This window comes from Pelodiscus sinensis, chromosome 4, assembly GCF_049634645.1.
Source record: "Pelodiscus sinensis isolate JC-2024 chromosome 4, ASM4963464v1, whole genome shotgun sequence".
Classification (NCBI taxonomy): Eukaryota; Metazoa; Chordata; order Testudines; family Trionychidae; genus Pelodiscus; species Pelodiscus sinensis.
The window spans coordinates 130,540,913-130,555,338 of record NC_134714.1 but is presented as its reverse complement, the minus strand read 5'-3'; the positions used below and the strand labels follow the sequence as shown (position 1 = coordinate 130,555,338).

Sequence of the window (14,426 nt, the reverse complement as noted above, 5' to 3'; positions counted from 1 at the left end):
TAATTCCCTGCATACCCATAAAAAGTAGCACTTAGCCACTCATTTTTCTTGGGGAAGGTTTACTGGTAGAATATCACTTCCATAAAGTATTACATTTAATCAGAGAGAGTACACCTCACAGATTCTGGCCTTTGCTGAATAATTCGAGCCAGTGGTCCATGGAGCATTTATGATACCAGTTCAACCATTCTCACAGGCTGACAGTCCATGTTTGTACCTACTTAAAAGCAGCTTACTTCAGTTCCTCAAAAAAACTGAAAAGGCCTTTATATTTTAAAAATAAAAATCAACAAAAGAAGGCTGATCCAGAGGTCACCAGTCAGCAGCACGTAGACTAGGACCAAAATACAAGCAGTCAGTGGAGCTGCACCACCAATTTAAAACTACAGCTCTCAGCACAATTTTGCTGGTGTCCTCCTTCCTCATCAAGGCAATTCCACAGCCTATGGAATGGCTGATGCCACGCCATCCATAAAAGGAGCACCACTGCACTCAAAAATGGTGGTCATTTCCCTGTGCCAGATGTAAAAGGCTGATACCAACAGCCCCGCTTGGGGTTAGCAGTTGCTGTTATCTACTTCCAGTAAGGGTCGGATACCTCATTGCCCTTCTCCTGGTAATAGGGTTTGGCTGTAGTAGACCAGAATAAACAGGAAAGAAAAATGGTTATTGTCTACATCCAGCTCTTTCCCCCTCAACAGTCCAACTGAGTCAAGCCTGAGGGCATAGTAGTAAAAGGCTTATAAGCCACTTTCAATCCCACTCTGAGCTGATGGGCCCAATTGGTCACTGTTCACAAATGAAAAGAAAGCAGGACCTCTCTCCCCCAAGGAAAACCCACAGAGGGGTCCTGCCACCATCACCTCTTGTTAGTACTGAGAATTTTAAAAGGTTAATAAGATGAATGACTGATCATTCTGTGCTACAGATTACAGCCCTGTTCCTCTGATGCAGGGTGTGTCACCAGTGGTTCACCCTAGTGTTCGGTAACACCCTTTCCTTCTCCAAACAAAGAGGAAGCGGTGTGTAAAGTAAACCAAGATAAAGTGTATTGGGGCATGATACAAAATCAGGAAATTTGGGGTAGAGAGATAAAACACAAGCAAGTAAACCAAAGAAAATAGTGATACAGTGACTCATTCAGTGCACTGGAAGCCCAGCCCCACCTGTATACCCTGGCCCCACAAAGAAGTCAGAGTAGGGAGACCCCTATACAAAGACCTGATCTGGTGATGGATGGTGACTGCCACTTGAAAGGTGCTCAGGACCTGCAACCCCTGGGCTCCACAGAGCCTTTGGAGATGACAGCTGAGGAGTCCCTTGATGTTATGCAGGGAGAGAAGAGAGCTGCAGGTGGTTCAGGATGCAGATGAGTGGATGGTGCTCGGTGATGGCTAATGGCTGGGACGTCTCTTCCTTTTTCTCCTGATAGGCGCTCATGGGGATGAGTTTGAGAAGACCTGCACTCTTGCTGCCTCTGGGGTGGACAGCAGTGACTGACATCACTCACAGGCTTATATAGCCGGGTGGGGAACTTAATGCCTGGTGACCAGATCCAACCCCTAAGGCTCCAGGCTTCCCCCCCAACATTGGGGAGCCCACACCAGCATTGTACAGACCCCACACTCCCTAGCCCACTCCTGCACCCTACAATCCTCCAGCCAGCTCCTGCATCCCTCTCCTGCCAGACCCTGCACCCTCATTTCACTCTTGTACCCCCTTCCTGCCCAGACCCTGCACTTCCACTTTGCTCTTGGATCCTTCCTCCCACAGACGACACACCCTTGTCCACCTCACACTGCTCCCCCCAGCTTGTCTCCTGGCAGCCCCCTCCCACACTGAACCCCTCATTTTTGGCCCCACCCCACAGCCTATGGGGGCCCCCTCACTAGGCTCTGGTTTGAGGGGAACATGTTTATCTCCTCAGTCAGGGGTCACATCTGTGATAAGGTTTTTTGGGGTGGGTGGTTCTTTTATTTGCCCCTCCCCCCCATTGATTTTTTGAGGGTCAGCAGCCCCCCCAACTCAAAAAAGCTTCCCCACCCCAGTCTATGGGCATCTTGACAGGAAACCTGAGGGGAGCGGAACTTTCACCAAGGCGGGAAAATCCGGTTAGAACCGGTTCCCCAACGGTCCCTGAATGTTCCAGAGGGAGAAGGCAAAGCCCAAGATGGGGCCCAGGGGTCAAAGGTGACCAACTCCATTTTGTATTACATGAAATCATTGTTTTTACATTAAAATCATTGACATATAGTCATGAACATGCAACAATTATAATATAGGAGAGAGTGGCCCACTCACTGCTATGGTGCCCCCTCCTAGCTGTTCTGGGACTAGCCCCATCAACAGCCTCTTCCCATAGTTACACACTATCCCTCTGGCTTTGTGAATCTGCAGCCTCCTCTCTAGCTCTGCAAACTGCTGCTGCCTCTTCATGACTCAGCCCTCCAGCCTGGTCACTGCACATCTCCCCACTTCCAGGGCCTATTAAAATCTTCAGCAATCCCAGGTAGTTTTCCTCACTCACTACCACATGCTGTGTCACTCCCCCAGCACCAGTCAATGAACCCCAGTCCACCCTCTGCTCCAGCTTTCAGTCCAGGGATCCTCAATTCAGAAGTTCTGAATTTTCCTTTCCTAGCTACTCCTTCCATGGCCTGTTCTCTACCACGCCTGGTTTCAACCACTTCCAGCCACCCCCCAACACCTGCACTGCCTTTGCCAGCTTTCTGGTTTTATAGGCTCTGCTTCTTCCATCCCAGCTGAGCTGATGCAATCGATTCCCTGCTGCCTGGCTCTACCTCCAGGTGCAGCTAGTGGCATTAATAGGCCTACCAAGCCACTTAACCCCTTCCACAGCCTGATACAGGGAGCCTCTTGTCCTTCAAACTTGGGATGCTCTTAAGGTCCCGGCCTGTGCTCTCTGTAAGCTGAGCGCTTCGGCAGCCACCCAGAAGAGATTCAGATACTACCCATCTGATTAGCAGAGTGCTCACAGCCAGCAGCATGTGTTTCTACTTGTGGTGCACATGCACACATGCCTTGGTGCTAGGGTTACCAGGTAGTCTCAGAAAAAGTACCGGACACACTTGATCAGGGGAAGAGACCGGCCGGGAGGGGAGCAGGGCTGGCCGGGAAGAAAGGAGGGACGACAGGAAGCAGAGCTGGTCGGGGGGGAGTCGGAGGTAGCGGGGCTGGCTGGGGGAGATCGGGGGAGGGACGGTCAGCAGGAAGCAGAGCTGGTTGGGGGGGTCAAGGACAGCAGGGCTGGCTGGGGGTGGTGGGAAGCGAATCAGCCGACCGGGAGCGGGACTGACCTGGGCATGTGCAGATCCAAGGGCGCTGCCCGTCCCGTGCACGGTCCTGGTGAAGCACGAGCGAGTCCAGCTCCGGCTCCACAACACGCTTGACCAGCGCCCAGGAGCAGGGACAGAGCTTCCCTTCCTCCTCAGGCACAACTAGCTGAGGGCTCCCAGCGCTGATTACATCCTTCCTCCCAGCCACTCCCCCAGTCCCCGCCAGGCTTCTGTCCAGCGTCCAGCCAGAAAACCAGAAAATACCGGACATTGCACGTGTCCAGTATTTTCTGAATTTTTGTTACCAGACTGTCTGGTTGAATACCGGACACCTGGCAACCCTACTTGGTGCACATAATTTATCCCACACATGGATGGAAAATAATTAGAGGGAACATTGGTCCCAGCTATAGACTGCCTTTTGCATTTCTTTTTTAACTGTAACCTTATGTGTCTAACCTCTCACACCTCCTCTTCTTTGAATCTCTCCCTCAAGTTCTGTTAAAAGCAGAGGTGAAAGTAAGTGGGTGTGCCCATATGCACAGCTCCAGCAAGAGCTGGCTGAGCTGCTGCAAAAGCCATCAGGGAGCTATTGAAAGAATTGGCCGGAACCCAGGTTGCAATAGGACAGTGCCTGTAAGAAATTTTAACTTACTTTCACCACTGGTTAAATGCTTTGTTTTTCCTTGAGACACCTCTAAGTGCCTTGTGCTTCTACAGAAGCAGCAAGTTGGTGGCAGGTGTCTGCAAGGCAGGGGGCTGGACACTCAACTGTAACAAAATGGCTGAGGTACATTGCTGGCCTGCAGTGGGAAAGAGCTGAAGACAATCTCCCAGATGAGGGAGCAGGCAGGGATCTCTCCTGCTGAGAGTGGGTGGTAATGGTGCACCCCTGGACACAGTGAAAAGTGTCACAAGGCTATGTGTAACCAAGAAGTGCCAGGGCAACATTCTGGGGGGGTTCTAGCACGATTCGAGCATAGCATTGAGCAAAGGAGACTGCCAGCTGCGTAGGATTCCTGCAGTGGCAGCTGTGTGGTGGGTTGTCCCTCACACTGAGCCACAGCCTGATCTCCCCTCGCTATCCTAGTTTAAAGACAAATTTGGACTGAAATAAGGTGCATATTTTTTAACAGTGTGGGGGATTAACCATCAGAAAAGCTCACCCAGGGTGGTGGATTCTCCTGCACTCGCAATTTTAAAATCAGCAGTGGAAATGTCTCTGAAAGTTCAGCTTTTGGAATTATTTGGGGGACCGTTTTTGACCTGTGTCCCACAGGCGATCAGAAGAGATTACCAAAGTGGCCTGGGAATCAGTGGAGGTTTGTAACAGGGAGGTCTGTCCCTTTAAGAGTAGGAGGGAAGGACTGCCCTAGGTCAGCCTCTGGTCTACTGAGCATCCCTGTAAAGGGTCCTGGCACTTCTTCAGGAGATGCTGAGGGAAGGGAGGAGGCAGAGAGGAATGTGGTTTTGGGGGAATAGAAATACCGGAAGGAGGGGGAGGAACACCAGGTTGGGCAAGGTTGACAGGGAACCCGATTCCATGCTCCTGGAAGGGGCAGGGCCGGAGCAGCCAGCATTCAGTGCCACCCAGAGTGCACCCTCTCCCAGCCCTTAGCGCTGCTCAGAGCATGCCACACCGTGCTCTGGTGGCAATTTAAAGAGCCCAGCGCTCTGGCCAAGCTTAGAAGTGCCAGGCTATGAATGCCAAGCCTAGAGGTGCCTGGCCCCAGCCCTGGCACAAATCAAGCATCGTTTAAGGGTGTGAGACCAGGGTCCTGGTACAGAGAGGCTCCCCTCTCTCTCAGCCACTTATACTGCTTCCTGTCTCCTAGCAGAGGAGACCCCGACAGGGAAAGGTGGGCTGACCGCAGACCCCTCCCAATCCAGGGAGGGGAAGCTGACCCGAGTCAGCACAACCCCAACAGGGAGGGCTCTAAGACTCCTGACCCAGGGAGAAGCAGGGTTGGCCTTGTGGGGCTGATGAAGAGCTTTGGACTCCATAAAGTAGGTCGCCAATCAGAACCCTCAAGAGGGATTCAGCCCTAAGAGCTGGGAGTCAGTGATGGCAGAAAACCCAAGGGTAGGAGGCCTGAAGGGCCATCCCAAGCCACTAGGGGGTGCTTTGGAGGCAACAAGCCTGTTCGTGAAACATGCTCCTCACCTCATCAACTGAGCCCCTACCAACCATGTGTGCACTGAAGAACATGACTAGTATCTGCCATATGAAGTTCGCTCCTGTTCACATGCAAGGCCTTCCCTTGTCGCTTGCTGGCTTGGGCAGTGGCTTCCCATTTCAAGCTCTCACTCCATAAAGGGGTGTTTATTTGCTCCTTCAATTTAGTCTGAAAGAATGGTGCGTAACATACTACCAGCTTTGCCAATAAATGAAGGACCCTCTTGATGGCAGCTATTAGCCCTTCCTCAGGGCACATTTGTAAAGAGTGTTGTCCATGGTTAGTTAGTTAATGCCTATTACCCCCGCTGGCATCTGGGGCAGCAACGAAGGTTCTCCATTTTTGTTTGTCTTTGGCCATTTTCTTCAGTGTGTCCCAGTTGTAATTCATTCTCTTCATGTCTGCCTCAATAGTACACCGCCATGTTGTCTTGGACCTCCCACGTTTCCGTCATCCTTCAGGCGTCCAGTGACGCGCTCTCTTTACAATGGCGTCTGCCTCCTTTCTCATCACATGCCCTATCCATCTCCAATGTCTTCTTGTAATGATAGTGGTCATGTCCATGGGTGGGGGGGGGGGTGGGTATAATAGGCCAGGAAGGCTCTGCCTCCTCTGGGATTGCTGTGACCCCTACGCCCCAGTTACAGGCTTTGGTGGTAAAGTTTAGGACTCCAGAGAAATTACATAGGAACCCAGGAAGCCGAGTCACAAATATTGCCCCCTCAGCTGCCCCAGAACCTACAAGGGGCATAACAAGAGTGTCTTTGAAGAGATCCTTTTCCCCAAGGCAGCTTAGTCTGGGCAGAGGAGGGGAGATGCAGCTGTCCTGGGGCTCCTCCAGGCAGGTGGGGAGGGGGATCAAGGCTCAGTCAGCCCGGGATCCTCCGGCTGGGGGGGAGAAGCCTTAGCACTTCTCCGGGAGCGAGGGGGGTGGCCCTCACAAGGTCTTGGGGCTCCAACCACTGGGGGGGCATGGGAAGAAGGGACAGAGCCTGAGGCTAGCTTCCGCAAAGGTGGCCTCCACTTGCTGCCCCTGGCATTGTCCCTTTTGCATTGAGTGGTTAGTCACTGTGTGGGGTCTTGTGGGGTTTATAATTAAAGATTAAATGGATGATGGAGTCAGGTGTTTCTTTGACACAATCCTGTTTGTGTACAAGGAACATACAAAATCCTGTTTCCCTGAACACCTCAGGAATCAAACAGGGGAGATAGTTTCTTTGCTCACAGTCCCACCCTCCTTTCCAGCCAGCCCTCTCTGCAAAACCTCTCACCTACTTCTCAGGGCTTTCCGCACTACTGGGGCTAACATTTCCGCAACGACTTCCTTCTATTCACACACAGCCCACTCAGGAAAACCCTCACCCCACCCACCCACACAGCTCAGTTGCCAAGTGGCCTTTCACAGCCTGCATTGTGAGCGGCAGCTCCTTGGCTTTTAGCTAGCCATCTCAGAGAGGGCTCGATGGTTTGGTTTTCATGCGTCTCCTGAACAAACATCCATCTGAATTAGCATTTCTCCGAGCCAGGGCCGTCCTTAGGCACACACAGCTTACAAGCTGCATAGGACATATGCCTAGGGATGCACACTGGGAGTCTGGCAGCTCCAAGACCCCACTCACTCCGTGTGGCACATGGCTCAAGCGTGGGCTGGAGGACTCTGGAGGAGCTGGGGGTGGCCGCACAGTCTGCAGCTGGAAAGGAGATGCTTTCCCCTTCAAAGCATCGCTTGTCTCCACCCTTTGCACCGCCAGCCTGTGTTCATGCCACTTGCTGCCCTGAGCCTGCAGGAAGCAGCCCTCCCTGCCCTGCTCCAGGGTTGCAAATTCTCCCAGACTGGTCACCATGACAGCAAATGGCATGCAGTTTGACCAGTCTGGGAAAGTTGGAAACCCACTGCCCCCCACAGCTGCAGCCCTGCAAAGTGGGGCTTTTAGTCCCCTTATTATGCTGCATGTGATTTCTACTGTCCTGTAGAAACCCTTGTGTGTGCCTCAGTTTCCCTCGGCACTGAACCAATACCTAGATAGATGCAAATTTCAGTGTGATAGCCTCCTGCATGTACACAACCGCAGAAGCCTGTCCTAACCTGAGCTCAGCAGGGGAGTGACCTGGTGACACCTTTTGCCCCCAAAACTGGACAAAGGCCAGAGAAGGGATCTGGCTTGGGTAGCTGGCACCAAGCTGCTGTGTGAGAGAATTAGTCTGGCCTGACTTTGGATACAGGTAGGGTTGCCAGATGGACACCCGGTATTTTTTTGGTCAAGCAAAAAAAAAAAAAAAGAAACACACGATAAGCAGCAATCACAACCCTGCCTCCCAGCTGGGACTCCCAGACAATACCAGACACATGCAGGGATCTGAGGGATAAGGGGCGTCCTGACGGTAACCTGGTGGGGAGGGTTCCCGCGTGGCCTAGGGGATAGTCCCAGCTGGGAGGCGGGGCCACGATTGGCGCTAGGATTGCACAGAAGCCTGGCGGGGGCGGGGGGAGTGGCTGGAACTCCCAGCCACTCCCCCCACCCCCGCCAGGCTTCTGACGTGACCAGACGCACCCAGTGGTGATTGCAGCCCCGCCTCCCAGCTGGGACTATCCCCTAGGCCACGCGGGAACCCTCCCCACCAGGTTACCATCAGGACACCCCTTATCCCTCAGATCCCTGCATGTGTCCGGTATTGTCTGATTTTTTTTTTACCAGGCAGAGGGTTCAAATACCAGACTGTCCGGTAGGATACCCGACACCTGGCAACCCTAGATACAGGAAGGGGGTCAGGGGCCTGTTTGTGAGCTGGATGGTATTGCCTGCTTCTGGTTTCTGTGCTGACAAATCCTTTCTATGCTGTGTCCCTGTCACCTAATAAATTATACATGCTGGCCAAGAGTCACATTTGCCTGCAGATAGGGGTGACTCACCCACACCTTGGTGATTAGCCCCCACACTCACAGAGCAGCCGCTCCCCTGGCGCAGGAAGGGTGCTGGACTGCGTAGAGCATCTACACTGGTAGGGACAGCTCTGATCCAACCCATAACCAAACCCTCCCCTCTCAGAAAAGAAATAATTTAACAGATTGCCAATGACGCAGTTGCGGATATTTACCTGTGGATGCAGGGCCTCGGTCAGGATGTTTTTCACAGCAACTCCAATTCAATTTACAAAATCCTGCCTGGGAGACCGGAGCTTTCCTGTGGGGAGTGGTGGTGTTGCAAAGGTGGTGTTGCAAGTTATAATGGATGTAAAGCTGAATTGTTATTGGCTTAAGTTCTGTAAGTTCCCCTTTCCTGAATGAATGCACGGTATGAGTGGGAAACAAACTTTTCATGAACTTTTACTCACCCAAACTTGAGTGCACACAGCCCCTTGCACAGAATGCACACGGCCCAGCAAGGACATTGAGGAAGTCCTATGGACCCAGATGCTGCACATGGCCTAATCATCCTCAATGCATGAAAGAGAGAACCCAAAAGGGAAATCCCCAAGCAGGACCTCCTGAAGGTACCCTCTGCTCAGATCACCTTGCCAGCCGACTGGCTCTAGGGTCATCACAGGAAGATACCAACAACGTGAACTTCAGCATCAACCTGTCCTGGTGTCTGGTGCTCAGCCTGTATTTCGTCAGACTGTAAGAGTGATTGCAGATAGCAAGAGTGAATCTCCCTTTTCCCCTCCTTCCAGAGTAGGTTAAAGTAATTAAAGCCATTTGCACTCGTTATCTCATGGTCCCAATCCTTGGTAGTCTAAGGTTAGTTGCAAGTGAACTTGTATCTCCCAGGTTCCTTATTTCCTCCCACCCCCCACCCCCCACTTGCAACAGTGAAAACTCTCTTTGCCAAATGATGTTCCCCTCGTGGCCTGCATGGCTATCTCAGTCCTCTATTTGGGAAATATTTTGTTGTTCTGGATTCTATTCCTTCAACCTCCACCCACCACAACCTCCATTCACAGGTCCCACAGGTGAACCAAGAACATTTGCAAGTCTGCGAGTCATGAGCAAGCTCATGGGCCTTCCACTGTCAGCTCAGTTTCACATACTGGGGGACTATGTCTACACTGGTGGGTTCTTGCACAAGAATATCTAGTGCAAAGGTTCTTGTGCAAGAACACGCTCACACTGCCATGTGCTTTTGCGCAAGAGCATTCATGGCAATGTGGACGCTCTCTTGCGCAAGAAAACTCTGATGGCCATTTTAGGCATAGGGCTTTCTTGCAACCGAAACCCCTGCAGCATGTCCGCACTGCCTTCTTGCGCAAGAGCTCTTGCTCAAGAGGGCTTACACTTGTTAGAAAAGAGCGTAGCTCTTGCACAAGAAGCCCTGTCCTCCGAAGCTGTACTGTAAATTTTCTTGCACAAGAGCGAGTGGGCAGTGTGGATGCTCTGTGGGTTCTTGCACAAGAACCCACCAGTGTAGACGTAGCCGGGGAGTCCTCTGCTGCACTGGGGGCATTTATAGGGTCTCTCCTTGGTATTGCCCAAAAAGAGCAGGTAGGCAGAGCCAGAGATCAGAGCAGGGGTAAACCTGAAGCTAGGAGCAGCTGAGAAACCCATAGTCAGGTCCAGACTGGGGTCTGTAGGGAGGGTCAGGGACCAGCAAATGGGCCAGGAGGCAAGTTCAAATCAAGCCAGGAGATCAAGAGCAAGGCACAGTCTTGGCAGCTACAGATGCCTCACCCTGCTGCCTGAACCCCTCCTGGAATGCCTCTTGGGTTTATATAGGGCAGGGAGCCAATCAGAAGCCATGGAGCTGCTGCCTATCCAACCTTTGAGGTGGAACAGCCCCTGGGTTGTGTGCACAGTGGGTCAGGGGGAGTAGAGCAGTTTGGCTACTGCTGGGTAGCAGCCTGAAGCTGCCTGCGGCTACTAGAGCCCTGAATTCTGGAGCCTGCTGTTCCCTTTCCGTTTATAATATTTTTGTGCCAAAAGGACAACACAAACTGTGGGTTCCAATCATGGAAGTCTTCCTGGAAGCTGGGTACGTGGTCTTGGGATATAGGCTGCCAAGATTGCTCTGCCAGGCCATGGCCCCTACCCCACTCCCCAGTCTATAAGGAGCCATGTTTGATTTCTGAATCCAAGAAAGTGAATGGCATATCGGGTTGCATTAGGAGGAGCATTTCCAGCAGATCAAGGGAAGTGATTACTCCCCTTTATTCAGCACTGTGAGACCACATCTGGAGTATTGTGTCCAGTTCAGTCCCTCCCCCCATTCCAGAAAGGATGTGGATGCATTGGATACAGTCCAGTGGATAGCAAGAAAAATTATCAGGGGGTGGGTGCACATAACTTATCAGGAGAGGCTGAGGGATTTTGGCTTATTTGGTCTATGAAAGAGCCAAGTGAGGGGGGATTTATAGCAGCCTTCAACTACCTGAAGGAGAGGTTCCAAAAAAGATGGAGAGAGGCTGTTCTCAGTGGTGGCAGATGACAGATTAGGAACAACTATTTCCCTGGGAGGGGGTGAGGCACTGAAATAGGTTCCCTAGAGAGGGGATGGAATCTCCATCCCTAGAGATTTTTACGTCCCAGCTTGACAAAGCCCTGGCTGGGATGATTTCAGCCCCATTGGTCCTGCTTTTAATAGGGTGTTGAACTTGATGACTTCTTGAGGTCTCTTCCAACCCTACAATTCCATGATTCTAACTCATGGCCCTTGTCCTCCTGTCTTGAGACTCATTGGAGGGGACCATGGCTGACCCTGGAGAGTCCAAATCAAGCCAAGATCAAGCCAGGAGTTCAGGAGCATAGAACAGGAACAGTCATAGCAGCTATAGAAGAGACATGCTGCTGTCTAGATGCTTTCTGGACCATCTCTTGGGTTGAGACAGGGAAAGGAGCCAATAGGTCAGCTGCCTGTTAAGCCCATGAGACTGAACATCCCATGGTCTGTGTCCACAATCTAACTGCATAACATGGGTGTGACAGGACATGCCATGGGCTTTATGAAAATATGCATCTGATATGAATGAGCCCATGAGGTGAACTGAGGCGACCGCGGGAGGTGCCACTAGGACCCAGAGTGTAGAAAATTGTGTCTGCTGCTGGTGCATATGGGGGAGTCATTTGAGCTCCCGTCCTGAGGTGCCAAAATGTTGTGGGCAGGCCCTGCTCATGCTCACATCCCTCAATGAGCTACAGCCTCTATGTGTGTGTGTGAGATCACTGTGGGGTGTGAGTGTGTGGGTGAGATCACCATGGGGTGTGTGTGTGTGAGAGAGAGAGAGAGAGAGAGAGAGATCACCATGATCTGCAGAGTATGTGTGTGTGTGTATGTGGTCACGGTAGTGTGTGTGTGTGTATGATGACCGTGGCTGCAGTGTATGTGTGAGAGATCACTGTGGGAGGGGGGGTGAGAAGACCATTGCCTGCAGTGTTTGTGTGTATGTATGTGATCACCGAAGCACACTACATTTAAGATAAAAAAGACAACAAAAATTTTTTAAAATTTTTAAAAAGACAATCTTTCTAAAAGCATACGAAAAGAGTAAGAGTGAAGTTTTCAGCTACCAATTTAAGAGACAGATTGGATGGCTAACAGTTAACTACCTTGAATCATACTTAGCTATCCAATCTGTCTCCTAAATTGGTAGCTGAAAACTTTATTTTTACTCTTTTGGTGCACTTTTAGAAAGATTGTCTTTTTTAAAAGTATATATATATATATATATATATATTTGTCATTACACTTGGGTGGTGACAGCAACCAATCACGTTTCTTTTGGGTCACAGGGAAACTAAGACCGGACAAGTTTGTCTCTGAGAGCTACAGAGACAGGTTCTTACAGAGTTTATTCTGCTAGCTAGCCCCGGTATCTACACTTGAAGCACCAGGTTGGGGAATTGAGCCGAGACACACACTAAGCAATGGACAGCTGGAGCAATAAGGACAATTTCACGGCTGTGATAATGTGTCACTCCCAGACCATGAAATAAGCCCTATTCCTAATCTTCCCCTTGAAATCTCATCTCCCCGTGCTCCTGGGAGTGTCCCAGCTGAGGGCTCCTAGTTATGTCTGGAAAAGTACAGGACTTCCTCTTCACCTCCATGTTTGCTCCAGAGGAATGGAATCAGACACACCTCTAGGTACCTTCTGGGGTAGGACCTGTTACAACACTGTGAAATTCCAGACAACGTGCAAATACCCAATTTTAGACCCTCTGGCCATGAAATTAATCAAAATGGACTATGAATTAGGTAGGGCCTTAATGATAAGTGAGTCCCACCTCCCAGCTGGAGAAGTGTGTCTCAAGCAGATGTGAAAGTAAGGAGGTATCTCCCCCCCTTCTGCCGCCAAGTTTCCCTTCCGCAACCTATGCCCACAACTGTTCTTCCTTCTCTTATCTCTCACTCCCACTGCAGCACCAATCCCTCCCTACATAATCCTTTGCTCCCTTACTTCCCCTCCCAGCAAGTGTTTGCATGTGTCATTTTTATTTTATTTTGTTGTAGGGCTTTCTGAATACTCTGCTGTACTCAGATTATATTTCCCCAAAATACAAAGCCTCATTAGCGGAAGTGGACTATAAGAATGTGCCTTTTTTATTTCAGGTTTCTTCCCACAGTAGGGCTTGAATTCATAGTGTTTGGTTCTTTTGGTATATATGGTTGTGACTACTTTCTTCCACTATTTGATCTGAGGAAGTGGGTCTGGCCCACGAAAGCTCATCATCTAATAAACCATCTTGTTAGTCTTTAAAGTGCTACATTGTCCTGCATTTTGCTTCAACTACCCCAGACTAACACGGCTACATTTCTATCACTGTTCTTTAGATAGGTATTTATATATAGATACACACAGAAACCCATATAGCCTTGAGGATGTTACATGCACTGAAGTTATGTGCTAACTGGGCTGCAAGTAGTCTGTGATCTTAAAGTTGAGAACCACTTCCTCACAGCCACACATTTGCTATGAGTAAAGATGGCTTTCAGCCCTTTTCAGCTCTGTCTCTGCACATGCTCACTGTAATCCAGTGGTTTTCAACCCATGGTCTGCAGACCTTTGTGGGGTCTATACCTCCAATAAAACATTTTAGAGGGTCTGAAAAAAAGAAACTGAAAACCACAGGTGTAATCCATTCAGCATCAGAAGCCTTAGGCACAAGACTAACTGAGAAAGTGAACTATTTTGTTAATAACAAAGGGAAAGTGGGTGCCATGAACTTTCTGAGGGCAAACTCAAGTGTGTAAAACCCTTGTATTACAATCAAAGCCATGGTCTCATCCCCAGGTCTGGGCAAAAATACATTTGTAGACTAGGTCAACTTTAAGAAGTTTTTTCCCCCTAGAGGCTGTATCTAGGGGACTCTTTAGTTAAATTTTTCAGGATTTAAAATACTAACCATACCCAACATCTAGCCTTGACTCCTACACCTCCCCCACCCCCAGTCCTCTGGCCTGCATTTCCTCATACCCACCCACACTCCAGTTGGAGTGAAACTGCATTAATAAAAGAACACCAGAGTTATTGTTAAATGACATACATTTTACAATCAAATATTTAACGTGACAAATCCTCCTCAGGTTTCGGTTTTTACTTCTTGTCAGGTGGAATGGCTTCACTTCTGGTCTGATGTGACATAATCGTACTGTCTGGGCCTCAGTCAAAGAGATGGTAAAGGGGGATTCTCTTGCTAAAGTAAAGCAGTTTTGTATTCAGTGTATATAAATAGAGATTAGGACAACCTCTGCCATCCTTCTTAGAAGAGTCTGTGTCAGGTGCACAATTTACAGTAGAAAGTAATTGAAAAAATGCCTCCTAAGAATATGGGGTGAGCTGCAATAGGATAGTACCTATAAGAAATGTAAGTTACCTTCACCCCAGGTCTCAAGACACGTTGCCTCTGAGGAACCTGCCTTAAACAACAAGGCCTAGAGAACGCAACACTCAGTACACATACTATGTCCCTTGAAACAAAAGACAGAAGTATGTAGCACTTTAAAGACTAACAAGATGGTTT

At 49.9% G+C, this 14,426-nt stretch overlaps 1 protein-coding gene across 4 annotated transcripts in view; it reads right to left on the bottom strand.

Moving 5' to 3' along the window:
* LOC102462624 (integrin alpha-D) overlaps positions 1 to 8,746 on the bottom strand; it is a 67,289-nt gene extending 58,543 nt beyond the window's left edge. For 2 of the 4 annotated variants that reach the window (XM_075928884.1, XM_075928886.1), the window contains exon 1: positions 8,570 to 8,746. The gene's annotated coding sequence lies outside the window, so the exon portion shown is untranslated. Of the gene's footprint in view, positions 1 to 3,317; positions 3,780 to 8,569 lie in introns of those variants that run through there. The other 2 variants (XM_075928885.1, XM_075928883.1) reach the window with 2 other exon arrangements.
* Between the last annotated feature and the right edge of the window lie 5,680 nt (positions 8,747 to 14,426).